We start from the raw sequence: 19109 nt of genomic DNA, 5'->3' as shown, positions 1-19109 counted from the left end.
ATTAATCACTCGAATCGTTGGATAACGAAATAAAGTTGAAGTTCGACTGAACCCTTTAATTATAAGTTTGGCTGTTCATTGCGTTTTATTTACATTGTTGCATACCCTAACAAGCATTAAGCGGATTATTTTGAATGAATAAATCTTTAAACTAAATATTATATATTTCTTGCTTATATCTTTATATTCACTAGTTTTTAAAGTTATGAGATTTGAAAGTATATTGATTGTGTTCAGTACGGTTCATCGTTAATGTAACACGAGATAAGGTGTTTGTTCTCTGTCATCGTGTGTGTTATTTTAATAAATTTCCAAGGCAGTGACAAAAAATAAGCCTTTCTGACCTGCCCTCCGTGAATGTATAACTGCAACGAATACTGACATATTATATTGTGTTTTGTCTTTAGAATAATATGACTACAATATTTGCCTTCTAATCTTATGTTTTATACGTCCATATTGTGTTTACTACATTGCCTTTTAAACCTTTTTAAAATTCACTTATGATTTATAAATTGTAGGTCGCAGATATAAATCAAGTGGAATACATAATGTTGTGAACAAAGGTGTTTAGTTTATTGTTTTCTGATGTATTATATAGTATAGAGAAATTTCTTATATCTACTAGGCTTCAGGCCGCTTATCGGGAAAGTGAAGACGTAAATTATTAATCTAATATGGGCAAGATTACAAGCTCTTTTCCATTCAGCATTTAATACTATACGATGACGTGGCGTGAAAAAAGGAATTTAGTGGCCGACTACTAGAAAAAAGCTTCTAAAGGACTTATGAAAGAATAGTGGGCCTAGCACGAATGTATGTGAGAATTGCCATCGTATCGTTTTCGACAAAATTTGTGTTTAAAATTTATGCAGCGCCTTTATCGGGCTATAAAGTACATCATATATCTCATACTAATTTTGACATAATTGACGATAAAAATACGAAGGCGATTGTCACAAATATTCGTGCTAGGTCCACAGGTGAGGATAGGAAACAACCGTCCCTTTCCATTGTACTAAAGTCTGTCAAGTCTGCCAAGCGTTCGCGGATGACGTAGTGCTGGTCTTTGCCGGGCACACTTCCAGCGTCCTAGAGGAACAGGCCAACGAAGTACTCCGAACAGTAGTTAAATGGGGAGCCCAAAACAAGCTGAAATTCGCCCCACACAAAACCAACGCCATGGTGGTGACAAAAAAGCTCAAGTGGGATCCCCCAAAACTATTAATAGCAGGCAAGCAAATAGGTCTAGTAGAAGAGATCAAAATACTGGGACTCACAATCGACCACAAACTCACCTTCGTAAAGCACGTAGCAGCTATATGTAAGAAATCAGCCGACATTTACAAACAACTTGCGCGCGCGGCGAGGGTGACTTGGGGCCTCAGTGGAGAAATAACGAGGACCATCTACGTGGCGGTCATTGAGCCAATAGTGCTGTACGCCAGTAGCGCATGGTACCCTGCAGCGGAGTTACAAATGGTCAAAGACCGATTAAACACGCTGCAGAGAGGATTCGCGCAGAAGATATGCAAGGCGTACCGCACCGTCTCACTCACGTCCGCCCTCAGTCTCTCTGGTCTTCTACCGCTGGACCTAAGAATTGCCGAATGCGCCACCCTGTTCCTGACCAAAAAGAAAGGACTAAATGACTACATACCGCCAGGTAAAGAACTCGAACTCCACATAACATACCCAAACACACCACATCCCTCTAAACAAATCAACGCAAATTACGAACTCCTGGAAGACACGAGCACGGAAACACTCCGAAAACACCAAATAACCGGCCCTCACATCTATACGGACGGCAGCAAAATAGAAGGAGGAGTCGGAGCTGCTCTATCATGGTGGGAGGAGGGAAAAGAGTCCAGTAACGCAGTCTTCAGTTTGGACCCCCGATGCACAGTCTTCCAGGCGGAGCTTTATGCGCTACACAGCGCTGCTAAGGCGATAAAATCAAAGGACGTTCCGGCGGCAAATATCTTCAGCGACTCAAGATCTTCGCTAGATCTCCTGAGCAACCCGAAAACAAGTCATCCTTTGGCACATACCATAAAACAAACAATAGCAGAAATAAACAAAGAGGGAAGAAAACTCCGTCTGTTCTGGCTCAGGGCCCATGTCGGAACACCGGGCAATGAAAGGGCCGACGAGCTCGCGAAGTCGGGGGCACTAAAGAATGCAAGCTCTACGGACTACGATAGCATCCCGATTTCCTACGTCAAAAGGAAGATCAGAGAGGAAACTGTTCGAAAATGGCAGGACAGATACACAACCTCTACCACAGCGTCGATCACGAGATCATCGTATATGAGGACAGGGGTGAAAACCTCAGTTACCTACTTAAATACGACTCAGCAACAGCGACTAACCCAGTGGATGCTTGGGGCCACCCCATAGCGAACCTATCAACCCTGAGCGGCTCGGAACGCCTACAGCTAAGAACAGTGAGCGAACGCACGACAGCTGTAGACGAAACCAGACAGAGGAGAAGCCAGGAAAGATCAGTGACAGGAGGAATGGTTAACGAGCTCCTTAAAATCATTAATGCTGCAGCCCAATCAATACCCGGAGCCAGAAATCAAGAAAGGAGCCACAGCCAGATAACAAACAAAACAACAACCACTTACTCTCCACCGAAAACACCCACCACCCTAACCAGAGCCGACAAGGGAGAAGTCATTCCGCCTCTGCTTCGGCCAGTGAGCGAAACCCGGGACCACTATGTAAATGCCTTCCTCGAGTTTCAAGCCCTCACAAGAGCAACGAGGGAAGTAAACCTCGCCACCTGCAGGGAGATACTAGACGCATTTGCAGGCAACAACGAGACAATCTTAAAAACCAAGCTCGAGGAGTCAGAAGCTGCCATATACAACAACATCACGTCCGAGACAATCCACGGCACAATGAAGACACATATGGCGGCATATAGTAGGTCAGCGGGCTTCGTCGAGCTGGACGAAGCAGAGACGAAAAGAAAAGGGAAGACAACCTATAAATCTCCCCCCGATGACCCCATTGTTGTCGTAGCCAAAAGCACAAAGGTCGTTTTAGAGCATAAAGTTCTCGAGATGGCGGAAACCATCTTGAGCGCCGAGGACCTAGACAATTGGACTGTGCCGACAATAAGGTGGGTCAATGGTGTCCCTGGGTGCGGCAAGACAACCTGGGTGGTCAATAACTTCAGCCAACAGGGAGACATTGTCATCACCACAACAACAGAGGCGGCTAAAGACCTACGCGAGAAGCTCATGAACCGCATCGGTCCCAAAGCGAAATCCAAAGTGCGCACAATGGCCTCGCTACTGGTGAACGGGCTTAGAGATCACAAGACCTGTTCCCGACTCATCGTAGACGAGGCACTTATGAATCACTTTGGAGCAATCGTGATGGCCCAGCGGATCAGTGGCGCCAAGGAAGTGCTTCTGTGTGGTGACAACAATCAACTCCCCTACATAGACAGAGAAAACCTCTTCATAATGGAGTACACTCGCCCCAACCTCATAACCGGAGTAAGTCAGGAATTGCTATGCACGCACCGAAACCCGTTAGACGTAGCATATGCGCTAAACGAGATCTACAGCGGCATATATTCGTCTAAAACCCAAGTGCGTTCGTACAAGATCGAAAGATACACAGGAGCGAAAATACCTACATCAGTACCCAACACCCTTTTCCTAGTGTTTACCCAAGAAGAAAAGGAGAATCTACACCATCTTGGTTACGGAACTGGTGAGGGATCGCGTCTGCTGACGGTACACGAAGCACAAGGGTTAACGTACGGGACGGTTATCATCCTGCGTTCCACAGCACGGAAGCTGCAGCTGCACGACAGCGTACAGCACGCTGTGGTAGCGGTATCCAGGCACACGGCCGAATGTGCGTATTACACGGACGACCGCCAAGACGCAACAGCAAGACTTATCCTGAGGGCAACGAACGCGCCAACCGACAAAATCATCGCCTATAACACAAAAATGGCGATGAGAAATCGAGACGCGGCGATCGTAGAAGGTCTCCTAAAAATGAGAAACACTATATCCGTCGCCACAGTTTAAATATATATAAAAAAAATATAATATAAGTAATAGTATAAATAATTTAACTAGTAAGTTTAGTATAGTAAATGGTTAATTATAAGTAAGTTAAATGATATGTATTTATAAGTAAGCAGGAACAAACAATGTAGCACAGGGCATATTAATTAAAAAAAATAATAATAATAACATAACTAAAACCTGTGCAGAAAAGAGTACGGACCAAGCGTCTGTAGATGTAAAAAAAAAAAAAAAAAAAAAAAAAAAAAAAAAAAAGTCTGTCATGTTTGTCCAGACAACTTTATACCAAAACTATACCGAGCGGTCGCTGTAGCTAATGTAGCCATGTTATTACTGTTTCAAGTATTTTAAAGTAGAAAAGGATGTTATTTTCATTTACGACGTCATTGTCATAGAGATAAAGATGTTACGCGAATGAATATTTTGAAATTATCATTTTTGTGTTATAAAACACCGTAAGTGTAATATACTGAATATTATCAAGTCTTACAGTTACTATCAGAGGGGTTTATGGGTTAATCAAGCAACCGCTTAGTGTATTTATAATAAGATTCACCCTTAGTGGCCATAACGCGTCTTTGAGTACGACATTTAGGAAAACAAATGATCCTTTTACTCCTTTTAATAATGCTTCATCGCGACAGATTTAATGTTTTACAAAATCAGTAAAGGAACCCAAAAGCTGCTCGACATTAAATCATCCTGACATTTAATTTTTAATGAAACGATTCCCAAAACTCTTTATAAAATGTTACCGTAACGTGAAATACATTTTTAGATATCTTTTTCGAATTTTGTCTTCTTTTCTTGTTTTCATTCTATGTTTGAATTTAAGGTTATATTATTCAAAGTTATAATATATAATATACTTGCCAATTTCTGTTTGTACAAATCACAATATACATTCTGGGAATTCGAACAAAACAACACAAAACCAATCTACATACAAAGGTCGTTCATGTTTACCTAACACAAAGATACCAAGTTGCTTGCTTACAAGATAATATTGATTTTCTATTTATAAGACAGGTTTACATTCTCGTTGATCAATCCTTTACACTTTAAGCTTACTATGTTTTTATTACTATATTCACAAATGTCTGTACAAATGTATGTATGTAATCAAATGTCAAAATTATGTTAAAACTAAGCAAGATTTTTAGATGCTTGGATCAGAATTACGAGCCTCCTCAGATAATTTAAAGGTACTCGTACATTACAATCCAACTAGTGGTTTGAAATTGCATTGAGGACAAACATTCAAAGATAGTTTACTCGTATTTTGATTTATATTTACACTCGTAGATATCCGTAGATAGATATGACGACTGATAGTGATGAAAAGTAGTACACTGTGTCAATCCTTCTTAGGGAAAAGGGCGGGGAGAGGCCGATTTATACTGGTACATGTTATGTTAAAACCATAATTCATACAAACGATTTGTCCGAGGAAGGCATACATAGTAAGGGGAAATGTTCACTTTCTGAGCGTCCCCTTCTCCGTCAATTCAGCAGCAGTCGCTTCGCTATTTCAACGAATCAGGTGGTCGAATGTTCCTTTGCTACCGTATGATAAAAAAAACAGCGAATGGCAAATACCTTAAACTCTATGTTTTGCTATTAATATATACATATTACATACATTTTAGTTCAATTTGTGTAATTAAAATTCAATGATCGCTTTAATATCTGTGAAATTATTTAAATGTTGGTATGGTATACGAATGACTAATTGAAAATCAATGATTCATAGCATATCACATGACTTTTGAACAGTGCACCAAATTAATTAAATATCGTGCCAATTAATTAAATTTACATGGAACAGGATGTGCACAGATTATTAAAATTATTGACTATCTGCTTGCACGTAATTATTTCTTACATCAAAGTTGTAAAAATGAAAATGTGTTAATTATAGTTTACTAATAAGAGAAACCATTTTTTTTTATAATCAATCTCGAAACATATGCTAGAATATGACGATTTACTAGAATATTCGAACCATAGCAAACCATATTGAAATTAAAATTGAAAATGTTCAGCAATTTGTGCTATTTTTTATGAAACGTAAAAAATCGTAAAAGATTTCATAAATATGCTCTAATTTATTTACTACGTTGCGTTTGTACAATATTACAAAATTGTTTCTGATTCAATGTTCGTTGAAGCAGAATGTGTATCGTATTTGTGGCTTTAACAATACTGAAGTTATATAGCTTTTGAAAATAATTAATGTAGCGATCTGGTTTCGATATTTATTTATGTTGTAGGTTTAATTTGTTATAACATATTATATACAGTGTACTGAATATGTAATACTGAACATATTAAATACTGCACATAAACAATCGCACACATACATATGTACCTATATAATGAATGAACATTTATAGGAACATAGAATTTATATTGAAATTTTCGAAAAAATCCTATTTCCGATTTTTAACATTGGATATGTAGAGATTTAAAAAAACTTAGTACTTGCACAATTTTCTTTGACTCTGTAATTTTGTTGCCTTGCGCTAGATCCATCCTTTTAAGGCCGGTACCACACTTGCAGTTTCTATATCAACTCATAATTTTTATCAAGTTAAACACTAGAGATGGATTAAGTAAATAGGTTGTAAGCAGATTGTATTTCGAAATAGATGTGTCAGTTCCCTTGTATTTATATGTTTATGGTTATATCACAATGTCAACAAATATATTTGCTCGAGCTCGGGCGCCGCCGGCGAACGTGAGGTTATCTACATCGCGACCTTTGTTATGTTCGCAATAAAAATTACTTGCAACTTCTTACTGCGACTAAATTTTGTATAACATTTTTAAGTTTTTTTTAGCATGACATCCTGCTGCCAGTTGCCCATTGACATCCATAATTTCAGAGGCGTAGCCCATCTTAAATCGACGGAGGTGGGGACGCACAGAAAGAGAATATTACCGCTTGCTATCGGAGGCCCCTCCTCCGAAAAATCCCCATCTCATTCTCATCCTTTCCTTTATAAGAAAAGGGTGTGAAGGAGAAGAGGACTAAAATTAGGCCGTTGGCATCACTCATCAGGAGAAAGGCGGAATTGCTTCCACTTCACGCCTGTCTTCTGTGTGGTTGTGGTATTGTACCAGGCGAGCCGACCCATTCGGTCATCCAACAAATCTTGTTGGTGCGGGATTTACCACTGTTAAAAGTTAAACTGTAAAAAATATCAGGAATAAATTATAATCATATCTATTTCCTTCATAGTAGTAAAGAAGCAATATTAGCAACATGTTTAAAAATATATTGGTGACATGATTGCTATATCAGAAACAAAGTTCTATAATCATGATGCCCTCTAGCGGAGGGAGCGTTAAATAGCCTTTGACAGTGCACTCCGTGCCTTATCATCGGACATCAATGGGACTTATTACGTACTCTCTGAGCGGTGATTCGAAGGGCGGATGCGGCGTTTGGCCTACATAATGCTAATTTCACACGGGGGTAGAACAAGAGGCCAATGTTTTAAAAGTGGTAGATCCCGCAACAACAATGTTTGTTACGTGCACGAATGGGCCGCGAGCGAATGCATAGGAAGGGGAAATATTCTGTTTTTTTGCGTCCCCTTCTCGGTCGATTAAAGGTAGGCAACGCATCTGAAATTTCGGATGTCTACGGCAGCGGTCGTTTCGTTATTTCGACGAATTCAGGTGGTCACTCGCTCGTTTGTCATCTTATGATATATAAAAAAAGGATGTCCAGTAGGACAGTCCAGTGGCCTACTGCACTGCTTCATTATTCTGCCCGTTCATGAAACTAGCATAAGGGAGCTTCGAGACTATGACGCAAACTTGTCACTCACGATTATATTCTTAACAGTTCGTTATTCATTTACATAATTACGTGTCAGCTTGCGGCATAAAACACTCATTAATTCGATGAATATTCATAAATTCAAAGCCTTGTTGTTTTAGACGAGAGGCGGTGTTTTCATATTTAAAATGCTCTGACAGGAATAATCATGGGACAAGTGATTCACCATTTTTCTAGACTTAGGTCTCTTATAGCAGACTCCAATAACTTTGATCAATAAACTAATATGATTTATTAGTACTCAATAGCAAGTAATGTACCAACAAAAAATTACTAAAAAAGAAAATAAAGGAACATTTTAAATTACGAATTATTTATTTTTAAATCAGTACTAAATAGGTATAAGTACATTAACAATTAAGTATACTTCCCGCAGGGTAGCGAAGACAAGCTGCAAAGGAGATTGCGTAAACCTTTTATTTTACATTCTTGGTGGTGTCTTTTACCTAATTGGATTACATCCACTGGTTTTATGATCGTCGTAACACGTTTGTGTCAGCGCTCGTTTCACAACGTCTTCATTCACAAACATTTGTTTTGATATGATTGTTTCATTTGCCTCAAATTTTTACGAGAAATCGACGTGTGACACAGTGCAGCTACAAACATACAATGTTGGGTTTAAGATTTCATTTCAGCAATATCATCAATTCTAAGACGGTTGTAAGGTCTTCAAATTTTTCCTTTCATCTTTTTTATTTCTTTTTTCTTGAACGAAATGAATTTCCACTTGACGTTTAGTGAAACGCTGTGAAAGGCGAAGTTTTGCGAGAAACAAACTATAAAAGGAAGTATTAATACAAACGTTAGGAGCAACAACGGCCGGAGGCGAGTCATTTTCTTTGTCGAGTGCGGGACTAATGTGTTGCCCAAGAAGTTTTGTTCAAAACGTTTAAGGAAACATTTTACTTTTTTAAATCAGAAAACCAATTCTATGTTGAAGGAAGGAATAAATATTGATCAATTTAAAAAGGTTCATATAATTATAGGATACAGTCGAATCTGGAAAAGCGAGAAAATCGGGTTAGAAAGATACGTATATAAAAACTAAAACACCGTAATCTGCTTTATGACGAAAAGACTATATAAATTTAATACTTAAATAAGTTAAATTAACTTAAATTTATTTTCATTGTGATATCACAGTGAATAGTATTACGCTACTGCTTTGAACAAAGATACACTCAGAGTCATGTTTGCACTTAGTATTAAATTTTAAAGCGTAAATAGCGATGTAGTAGAATGTCTGAGCATCAGTTATGTTCGTCAGAGTAAACAATCGCGGGCTTCTAGAGAAACTTTGGAGGGCACTGCAAACAACTCGTTCCTTCTATTTTAATACATATAATACAAGATACATATTGTTTCAACTAAGTTTTACCAGTAGAATAACACATGTTTTTTTGTTCAAATTAAACTTTGAACTGTACATACTACGTATAGAATTTATATTTAACAAGTGAGTAATCGCGTACCGGTTTTTTTATAGCCTTTTACCTTACCTTATAAGAAAAAACAATTTTAGCATCACACGGATAGGAACTAAAGAAAAATATGTAAAAACAAATCTTTACAGCGTTAGCGTTAGTTGGAAGTCCTGTAAGTAATTAATTCAATATAATTCAAATTAATTGTCAGACAGAGACGAATTCGTTGAACTGGGTACGTAAAAGTCAGGCAACCCTCAAATTCGCGTAAAATATGGCGGCTATCAAATATTCCTTGCAAACGAGCCGTACATAAAATATGCAGAAGGGTTGAAACATGAGCCTTGTACACTGAACTCATCGCATGTTTTATATTTTTTTAAGAGACCAGCTGCGTAACTGTAATGCTTTGTGCATTTATGATCGAACTTCAGTTACTTTCCTTTCTGCGAGCGAAAGTGAGAAAATTAGACGTATGAAAAATGCCAAGTGCTACTTTTACACTTTAGAAGACATATTACATATTTGTTTTGTCTCTGATAATTTATTTTTTTGATTATGATTACATATTTACTTTCACATATTCATTTTTTTTACTTATTATCTATATAATACATGTTAAAAATATATAAAAAATAACAAGCTCAAGTCAGGGCTGCAGAGATAGGAACCTTCTCACTATGCGTGCTGTTTCTAAAATAATTGCCTTTTGTATTAGGTCCTTAATTCAACTGTTTAGCGAGAGCTTCTTAAAATGTATTAATTTACTGTTATATAAAATATTTCCTACTAATATTTCCTAAAACAGTTATTATTTAGCAATAAAATTGCGTTACATAGATAACTCATATCTTAATTCTACAGATATGAAATACTTACAAGAAACAAAATTATACAAATTTATCATATTTCTAATCGCAATAAATGAATAAGATAGTAGTGTGTGTTCAATTTTATACATTTCAAAAGAAAATTTCTTGTATTTTACAGCAGCATACAGTGAACAAAAAAGTTATGTCGTTAAATTAACGAACTTAATAAACGAGTAGTAGAACTTTGTCGCTTGTTGTAAAAAGAAGAGCACACGCGGGAATGACACTGAATATACAACAAATGGGTCGCATGTCATTTTACACGAATTGTGTACTCGTTAAATTCTGCATGTCATAAAGAATAGTAATATTAAATGTATGCGAAATAAAAATGTTAATATATTAAATTCTACATTACTTGTAATAATGTCTCGTACGTTAGAACTGTGCCAAATTTTTACCAACGGTTACATTTATATTTATAAGAAGGCAAAGTTATTCACAGAAATACTTAACGCTTGAAATATAAGGTTAAACAATCAAGTTATTCTTTCTAATACTTGATTCACATATTCTAAATTACAATCTATAAGACTGCTTTATTAAAATACAAAAGTAGACATCATCTTTTAAATACAAGTAAAATACAGGTCGAGTACCGGCCTCGTTCACTAAAAAATACTTAGAAGTTATTTTTAGTTTTCCGCGAGATAATTTTAGTTTAGTTGAAAAGATAAGCTCTTTTGATGACGAAAACAAGAGTACCTATCATTATAATTTTAACCGTAAATATGTTCTCCTAGTGTTCTAGTAATTTTCCCATCAGCAAATACTATGTTGAAATTGTTTAGTTTAATTTATTTCGAAAGTGTTTCGTTACTAATCATGCATTTCATAAACTATTGTATTGTATACGACAAATATTAAAACGTAGTTTAAATTTCACGGCTAATTTCAATTCAATCCGTGTCGTTTTTGTAATAAATTTGAATATAAACCAAATATTGCTGTCGTGACCAATTGTAAATTAACTTTGGGAAGGCAATTTTAAACGGTTATTAAATTGGCCCGAGGGCAATATTCATGGAAATGTTAAATTTGGTATTGGGTTTCAATTTGCACTAACGAGGGTTGTCGGCATTTCTGTGACACAACACTTATTTTATCTATCTACATTAGTAAAATATCGGTTTCAATACAATCTTTTGATAATATTTAAATCGTATAATGTTCTCTCTGTTTGTGCAATGTACTATAATGTTGTTTTTTAACTTACCTTTGTCTCTGTAAAGATGAGTGACTCAGAACACTCAAACAGAAATGACAAACATACCTGAAACAAAAATATAAAACAAATATTAGTTTCAATACGCTGAGATGCGTATTTAATTTACTTAACTAATGCGGGAGACACAAGTTAGTTCCGAGTACACCGGAGTTGAATGTTGAACAAACACAAGTAAAAGTTGTACCGTATTTGAATACGCAATTCTAGATCTAACAATTTTCCAAGCGTATCTGTGTGAACGTGTACTTATGTTAGTACGTTTATGAATCTCTGAGCAAACTTGCAAAAGCTTGTTTTGCTATAATAAATACAGAATTAATACATCTATTATTCGAACATGAAGTGGTTGAGTTTTTTATATTACAAGATACCTGAATTTGCAGATATAGCGAAGCGACCGTTGCCTTCAAATGCGTTGTCTACGAACAGAAAGAGAACATTTCCACTTCCTATGTATTCTCTCCTTCGTCAAATTCACTTCCCTTTCCCATCCTTTCCTTATAAGAAAAGGATGGGAATGGAAAGAAGACTAAAATAAGGCTTCATATTTTTTTTTATGAAATTAAATTTTATCTCGTTTGGTTAATGTTTTTTGTATTATATGGTCATGGAGTAAGTTGTTTGTTTTTATATGATATTTTTCCTTCGATATATACAGAAAGAGATGATATTAAGTTGAGTATACATACATACATACATGTGTATGCGTAGATATATGAATGTAGTAAAAAGTGGTATGTCAATACCACGCCAAATGGAAATCCATCTATCATTATGTGTTATGGGCGTTATATTGTTGTTGGATAACACGTGAGCCGCGAGATAGTGAGTAAGAAAACAGTTAGCATGTACAATTTTATTTAATTGTATAATAATAAATTAGGTAGTTGTAATAAAATGAAATATTTTGCTAATAACCCTGAACATTCGTTCTTCTATGGTCATGGCAGTTTCCAGGCGTGCGTTGGAGTCCATTGGTTTTACGGGCATTTTATTACCTTTAAAGGCTATTTGCTGACCCTCGAGGCGATTCGAGTGGAGTGCTTCGCCGTCAGAGGTCATCACATTACTTATTTCATTCGCATCTATCAATCGAACGTGAAGTGGGTGAATATTTCCTTTAAAATTGTAGATGTTGTTAAATGTTAGAATATAAAAGTTGTAATTTTAACGCTACTTTTTATGTTGGTTAAAGTAATTTTTAATCTATGTGTGTGTGAAAATACATTGTTCATCTGTTTTACGTCAATGCAAATAAAATAATATTTTAATTTGAGCAGCATTCGCTCCAGTTAAAACTTAGTTTGCTTAAAGTTTAGCATCATGTTTAAGCTTTTGCTTATAATAAATTTTAATTAGTCTGTGAAAAGCTTCATTTATGAGTGAGATGGTATAATCTGTGAAACGGGGGTATTAATGCCGAGAAGCAGGAGACCAGCAGTGCTTGTATTGGCGAGGCTCCAACCTTTACTACTAGACTATAGATTAATGGACTAGGCAAAGAGTAGCCTTTGTACTAAATAATTCTGTACACTTTTCGCGGGGTTGAGGTAAAAAGGACAATTACATAATTTGCAAAATATTGTGCGGATACGTAAAATTAAATCTATTTTATAAACGCATACTGATTAAAAAATTTACACTTACACAAAACTAGCACACAAACAAGCAAGTTTAGAACTTGTTGTTCGTTTTTAATAGATAGAGTCAAATGCACGTGCTCGACAGGTCCTGTCTCTTTAAAGTCAAAGCTTAGCTTAACCATCTCAGGAGCGAACCGCTAAACGCTTGCTGCCGGGACTTGACACTTTGCTGAATTAAGCATAATTCTATTAATTGCACGAGCGCAAATGAACTCTCACTGACAATTCTCTGGACTTGTTTCACGTTTCATACGAAATAAACTTTTGAAAACTAGTCGTTTTACGCTTCTAACAGCTTTGCATAAGACTATTAGGTATGCGCTATTCATTCAAGTTAACATACTAAGTTAAGTAAGTGCTCTTACTATGGTGGCCGAAAGATTTTTTATATTATAAAGTGGTAAGCGAGCAAGCGACCACCTGAATTCGACCGCTGCTCATAGTATCCTCAAGATGCGTTGCCTATATTTAATCGACAGAGCAAGGGACGAAAGAAAGAGGATGTTTACTCTTTCTATGCACCTTCTCCTCCGCCAAATCCACTTTCCGTTCCCATTCAATATTGACAAGAAACGGGTGGGAAGACACATAAGATGAACTCATCCGATGAACATTATTTCACCGGGCATGCTGGTCAAATACCACTGTCGTGCAACATTTGTTGAAAATGATACCTAGAGAACCTTTACTGCACAGCGTTAGATAAATTTCATATTTTTAAATATACTTTAATCAAATACACTACTATATTTTATTTTAAGATTTGATGTACCAAATTACTACAACAGCAATCATAACATTTCTTATACTGTCAATTTCCACGCGCAACATTTTTTGAAATATTTCTGCATTCGGTACAATTTCAATCTGGAGTTCGATATTTCTGAGTGCAGCCATGAATTACTAAAATTATATACTTTTGAAAAAGAAAATTCCTTCATTAAAAAAATTGTGAGTTTACTAAAAAATCTTGTAACTGAATATGTCAAAATCTAGCAACCTTAATAGTTTTCGAAGTTACTTAAATTTAATTCTGTAATAAGATCCGGAATGTACACATGAGCCAGTTGCTAAACACAGTAGCAGTTGGTTTAGGCAATGATCTGTAGTGACTGTTTACACGCGCGGCCCGCAGGGGGTGTGCGATGTTTCGTGACGGACGTGGTCCTGACTCATGGCCTATTTAGAGAGTCAACACACCCGCGCCTTATCAATCGGTTTATGGGTCACTACCTACCAGTCAGTTAGATGAAAACTTAAATCTAAAGTTATATCTTGTTTGATTATAATTTAAATATGACCTATAATAATATCCTAAGCTAATACAGTGATCTAAATTAAGATAATTTTTGTTTGAATGAATGGATAATATTGAGGCTTAGGGTTGTAGGAATGAAATCAGAAAGTTAGATTAAACTAAGACCGAGGAAAAGCGTCTTACGTGGAACTGACATGAAATATCTTTTGTCAAGGATTATGCCTAATTGTTTAAAAACTCTCTGCGATAATTAATTAAATTAGTGCTAGATAGAGAGTGTGGGTATTTAATTTGAACCTTATTTTTTATGATACTTATCAGTTGTATTTGTTTTATAAATAAACATATAGAGATTATTTTACGTCAACGATTAAAAAAGATAAATATAGTTATTTAAACGTGTAAATCGTTCTCTGTCAGAGATAAAATCCATTGACCACATAATAAATCAGTTGGCCAATAGTTCTGAATAGATAATTCAATTTATAGTACAAGCTGGAGTATTCAAACGCGGTTAACAATTCCAATATCTTGTTATTTTACGTAACTGCTGCTCGTTGATGTGTTTCCACTGACTGATTTGAATGTTGTTTATCATTTTCACATCAATGTTTTATTCTATAAGAACACATAATTATAACTATAAAAAAAAGTTATTCAAAAAATACATTTCTGTTAAAAATGTACATAATCAAAAACTAATGAATGAATTTTCATATGGCTTTCACGTATGACCTGTTCTTAATTTTTTAAAATTTACTTTTTATAAACAACACTTTCAAACCTTGAACACATGTCACAAGAGATTTTGCTTTCTAGAATAAAAAAGTTGTCAAGGGTAAGCAAAAGTTGTAAAAGAATTTTGCTGTTTGATTGACAATATAAAAAGATAGTGTTGAATTTTATTTATGTATGAGTTGGGATTTATACTGTCGCAGCTCAGCAATAATGTAATAGACTAGGTCGCGGAATCCCTTCGAGATAAAACATGCCAAATGTTTATTACAAAAGGGATTCCAATAAATAATATTTTCTGTTTATTTATGACTTTATTGTACTCGTATTGTCTACATTGTTATAATATATATTGCGTTTTTGTGTAAAAACTCTAATACATATTTAAGTGTAAGATAGCATTTGTTTTCTTTAATTCTTTTTTAAATCTTGGGTATTTAACTTTTTTGGATTATTATTGTTAATAGAACGTAAATGTTTAACAGAAAATAAGTAAGAAAAATGTTGTGTGTAGATTAAAAAAAAAAAATACATATACTGCATGCTTATATATTTTTCTGATCTCTTTCATTATTTTCTTTAAAGGAAATAGCTACTGTGATCCCAAAGCGTATATATTTTATCCAATCTTGTGTTGTCGCCGAACGGTAAATATATTTTGTAGCGGACGTAAAGAGGCATTGTAGTTAAGCCTAATTTATAGACTATTTAGTGTTACCTGACACGTGCTTCTCGCTCAATTTATTTGGCTATTCCACGTCTCAACTATCTTTATAATGCCCTAAGTAGGTATTTATTTTATGGTTTTCAAATTGTTTTCTAACTGGTAATATTAAAACATTGTTATCGTTTTGTCAACTTTGGAAAAAACTTTGAAAATTATCGTATTCGTATTGTTTTTTTTAAATTTTATATGTTGTAAATACTAGATGTTTTTTTATAAGAATAATAGTCGACAAACTGCTGTAAACAGTTATTGACTTTGATATATACTTCATTAAGATTAATATGAAAATTATAATTCCTAGAAAGTTATCAGTAAAAATATCTAATATGTAATTGTATCAAGCAATAATATATTTTATTATCTTCTTATAACTTTCTCCGAATTTCGCCCACTTACTGTGACCTGAAATCCTAGTACCTACTTTGTAATTTTCTCGAACATTCATACCAAATTTGTGTGACATAATATAATGTCAATTGGCTCATTGGTACATAAATTGTGATGGCTATAATTTGAAGATACCATCTCGTTAACGGCCTTATAATAGTCGCCGTGATGCCCCAGCGCGCCACTGTATCGGAAGGTAGGTCGGTGCTTGGCCTATATTCCCTCTTCCTCTCTCACTTCTAGTTCCAACTTCGCTCCTCTCTCTCTCCCCCGTGACGTCATCACGCAACCTCCTGCGCGCGTGTGTACGTCGACAATACGCAAATTTGTGCATGTGTGCTCGTTTCGGTCTTTTTTGTAACGGTTCAATTTGATTATTTTGCTACTATAAAAATAGGGGAACAGTTTTCCTTTATTAATGTATTTCTAAAGCTTTAGAAATAAATAAACTGAATAGATGTTTCTATGATTACTTATAAATTTGAAAGAGATTTAATATCTGTACGTACCCACTGAGGGGCTTGGAGCCTAAGTTAGGGATGACTAGGCCTTAGTCAACCATGCTGGTGTCTTTGAAGGTTAACACAGATGTATTTGAAGGCTGCATCAAGATGTTTACATTCACAGTAAGACCGTCGGATAAATGTACATATCTAAATTTAAAATCGAAATAACATTGGCATAAGGCGGGATTCGAACACAGGACTTGCTGATTACAAGTCAAGTGTTTACTTAATCTTTAAGCCACCGACGCTCACGTATATAGTAGAAAGGTCAAATTAGTCATTTTTAATAAATAAATTAGTCATCATCATCTCCTTGATCTAATCCCAATTTATCTATATTATGGAGTAGGCACAAGTTTTTTTTTATTTAAAAATTAAATATCATTTCTATTTAAAATGTTTTTTTTTTCATAATAAATATGAAAGACTTGTATAAAGACCAAAGCAAACTTTCCAAAGGAACCGTTGAAAGTACGAATGCGGTCAAGTTATTTCTAATAATAGACATAACAGAATAAGCAACGAAAATATTGAATCAAATCTATTAGCATCATATTAGTTCCTGGTTTCGTTTTCTTTATTTTATAATTCAAAATAAATAATTACATTATTGGAAAATTTTAATGACAGATTTTTAAAACAGTTCCACTCAGACTTAGAATGGTTAATTTAACAATTATTTAGTGGAAAAATTTCCATTTTAAATCCTCCCTTAGTGTATAACGTATGATAGGTTACCTTTTATAGTCTAGTCCGGCAGTAAATTAATCTGATACAATCCAGTATTGACATCAAACAAGATCAATCATCAACATGACACGTTTTGATAGAACAGCGCTCACTTCACTTGTAATTCGGAGATTAGATTAGTTAATTTGTATATTTTAAAAACGTTTTACAGATTCCAGAAACAATTATTTTGTCATGTACAATATACGTTTTCTATTGACGATTACTGAAATGAACACAACATTTTTTTTACCCTTTGTTTAGTCCATACTTATTATGACTTTGTAATTTAAAGTAAAATAAACAATAGAAATAAATAATAGGTTTCATTTGTAGTACTGGACTTTTTGTTAAAATAAATATGAAGTTTATTTTTCATTTTTATAGGAATAAACTAACAGTGAATTGTTATCGTTCAATGATTTTTTACGTATGTATGTTTTTCTGAAGAAGACAAATATATTTAAAGATAAAGCTGCTTTGATTTATAAATGACACACACAACGGATCAAAAACCGAAACAGTGGACCTAGCACAAATATTTATGACAATCGTATCGTCATCATCAATTACGTCAACATTTTAATAAATTAATTAAGAAACGGCTTAACTCACGTTTGATCGTCCGGTGACGGCACCGACTAGTTTCGGACCCATCGGGGGTCCATCTTAAGGGGGAGTGTTTAATCCGAGGACTTCGCGGTCGCGTCGCGTCTCGCACGTGAGTTAAGCCGTTTCTTAATTAATTTATTATGATGTCTCACGAAAGTTTAAACAATTTAACGTCAACATTTTGTTGTACTTTACGCCCGATAGGGAGCGCTTCACGAATTTTAACACTTTTGTTGATGACGATACGATATGGCAATGGTCACAAATATTCGTTCTAAGTCTACAGATAGATTTGTAGAGAAGTTTTATTTGGCAATTATTTTGAAAAAAAAAAAAAGAATTGATTCCTAGAAAATCATCGAAGTCGAATGCAAGTTAATGGAAAATAAATGTGTGTAAAGTGATATCAAATTGATCGCTTCAACTTGCCACCGGGGAAGTGATATTTGGCAAACGTACATATGTGCCGGAAAACTCTCGTGAGATTGAAATTTCTGGATTGAATCTTTTGAATATTGATATTATGATGCTTCATACTCGATATTGAATCGTGTATCAAAATTTGAAAATTGGACTTAAAGTTACTAATTTTATTTATAAGTAAATTATTTAAAGAAAAAATATATAAGTACACATTATACACCTTAGTTGCTGGTGAGAAAACATTTAGGTACCAAATTAAAAAAACACAGTTCATGACACATGAACGATTGATAAACTTCTCCAAGCTATCATTTTTTTCAAGTGAAATATAGACATTTAGATAAAACTCAATTGTTAGTATTACTGTAGATATGAGTATGATAAAGCTTTCTTTATAGCCGTGATAAAAGCGATTAAGATAATAATTTCTTTAGTTGTGCCGAATGCTAAAATATATAATAATTTTTAATTAACTAAAAAGTTTAATCTAATTATAGTTTAATCTGTTAAATTCCGAGATCCCACAAACTGTTTGCATACATTTTTGTGTTATCCTAAAATAAACATGTACCTTTATAATTCAAATATATAAATAAACTAGCTGCCGCCTACGACTCCGTCCGCACAGAATAAAAAAACTGTATTAGTAGC

At 34.9% G+C, this 19109-nt stretch overlaps 1 protein-coding gene across 5 annotated transcripts in view; it reads right to left on the bottom strand.

Moving 5' to 3' along the window:
* Nucleotides 1-19109, bottom strand: part of LOC106709267 (solute carrier family 12 member 4) — a 196291-nt gene that overhangs the window by 32093 nt on the left and 145089 nt on the right. The gene's annotated exons all lie outside the window — the stretch shown is intronic.

The sequence above is a fragment of the Papilio machaon genome, chromosome 2 (assembly GCF_912999745.1).
Source record: "Papilio machaon chromosome 2, ilPapMach1.1, whole genome shotgun sequence".
Lineage (NCBI taxonomy): Eukaryota > Metazoa > Arthropoda > Insecta > Lepidoptera > Papilionidae > Papilio > Papilio machaon.
Note: the sequence above shows the minus strand (reverse complement) of the source record. Positions and strands in the feature narration are given on the sequence as shown.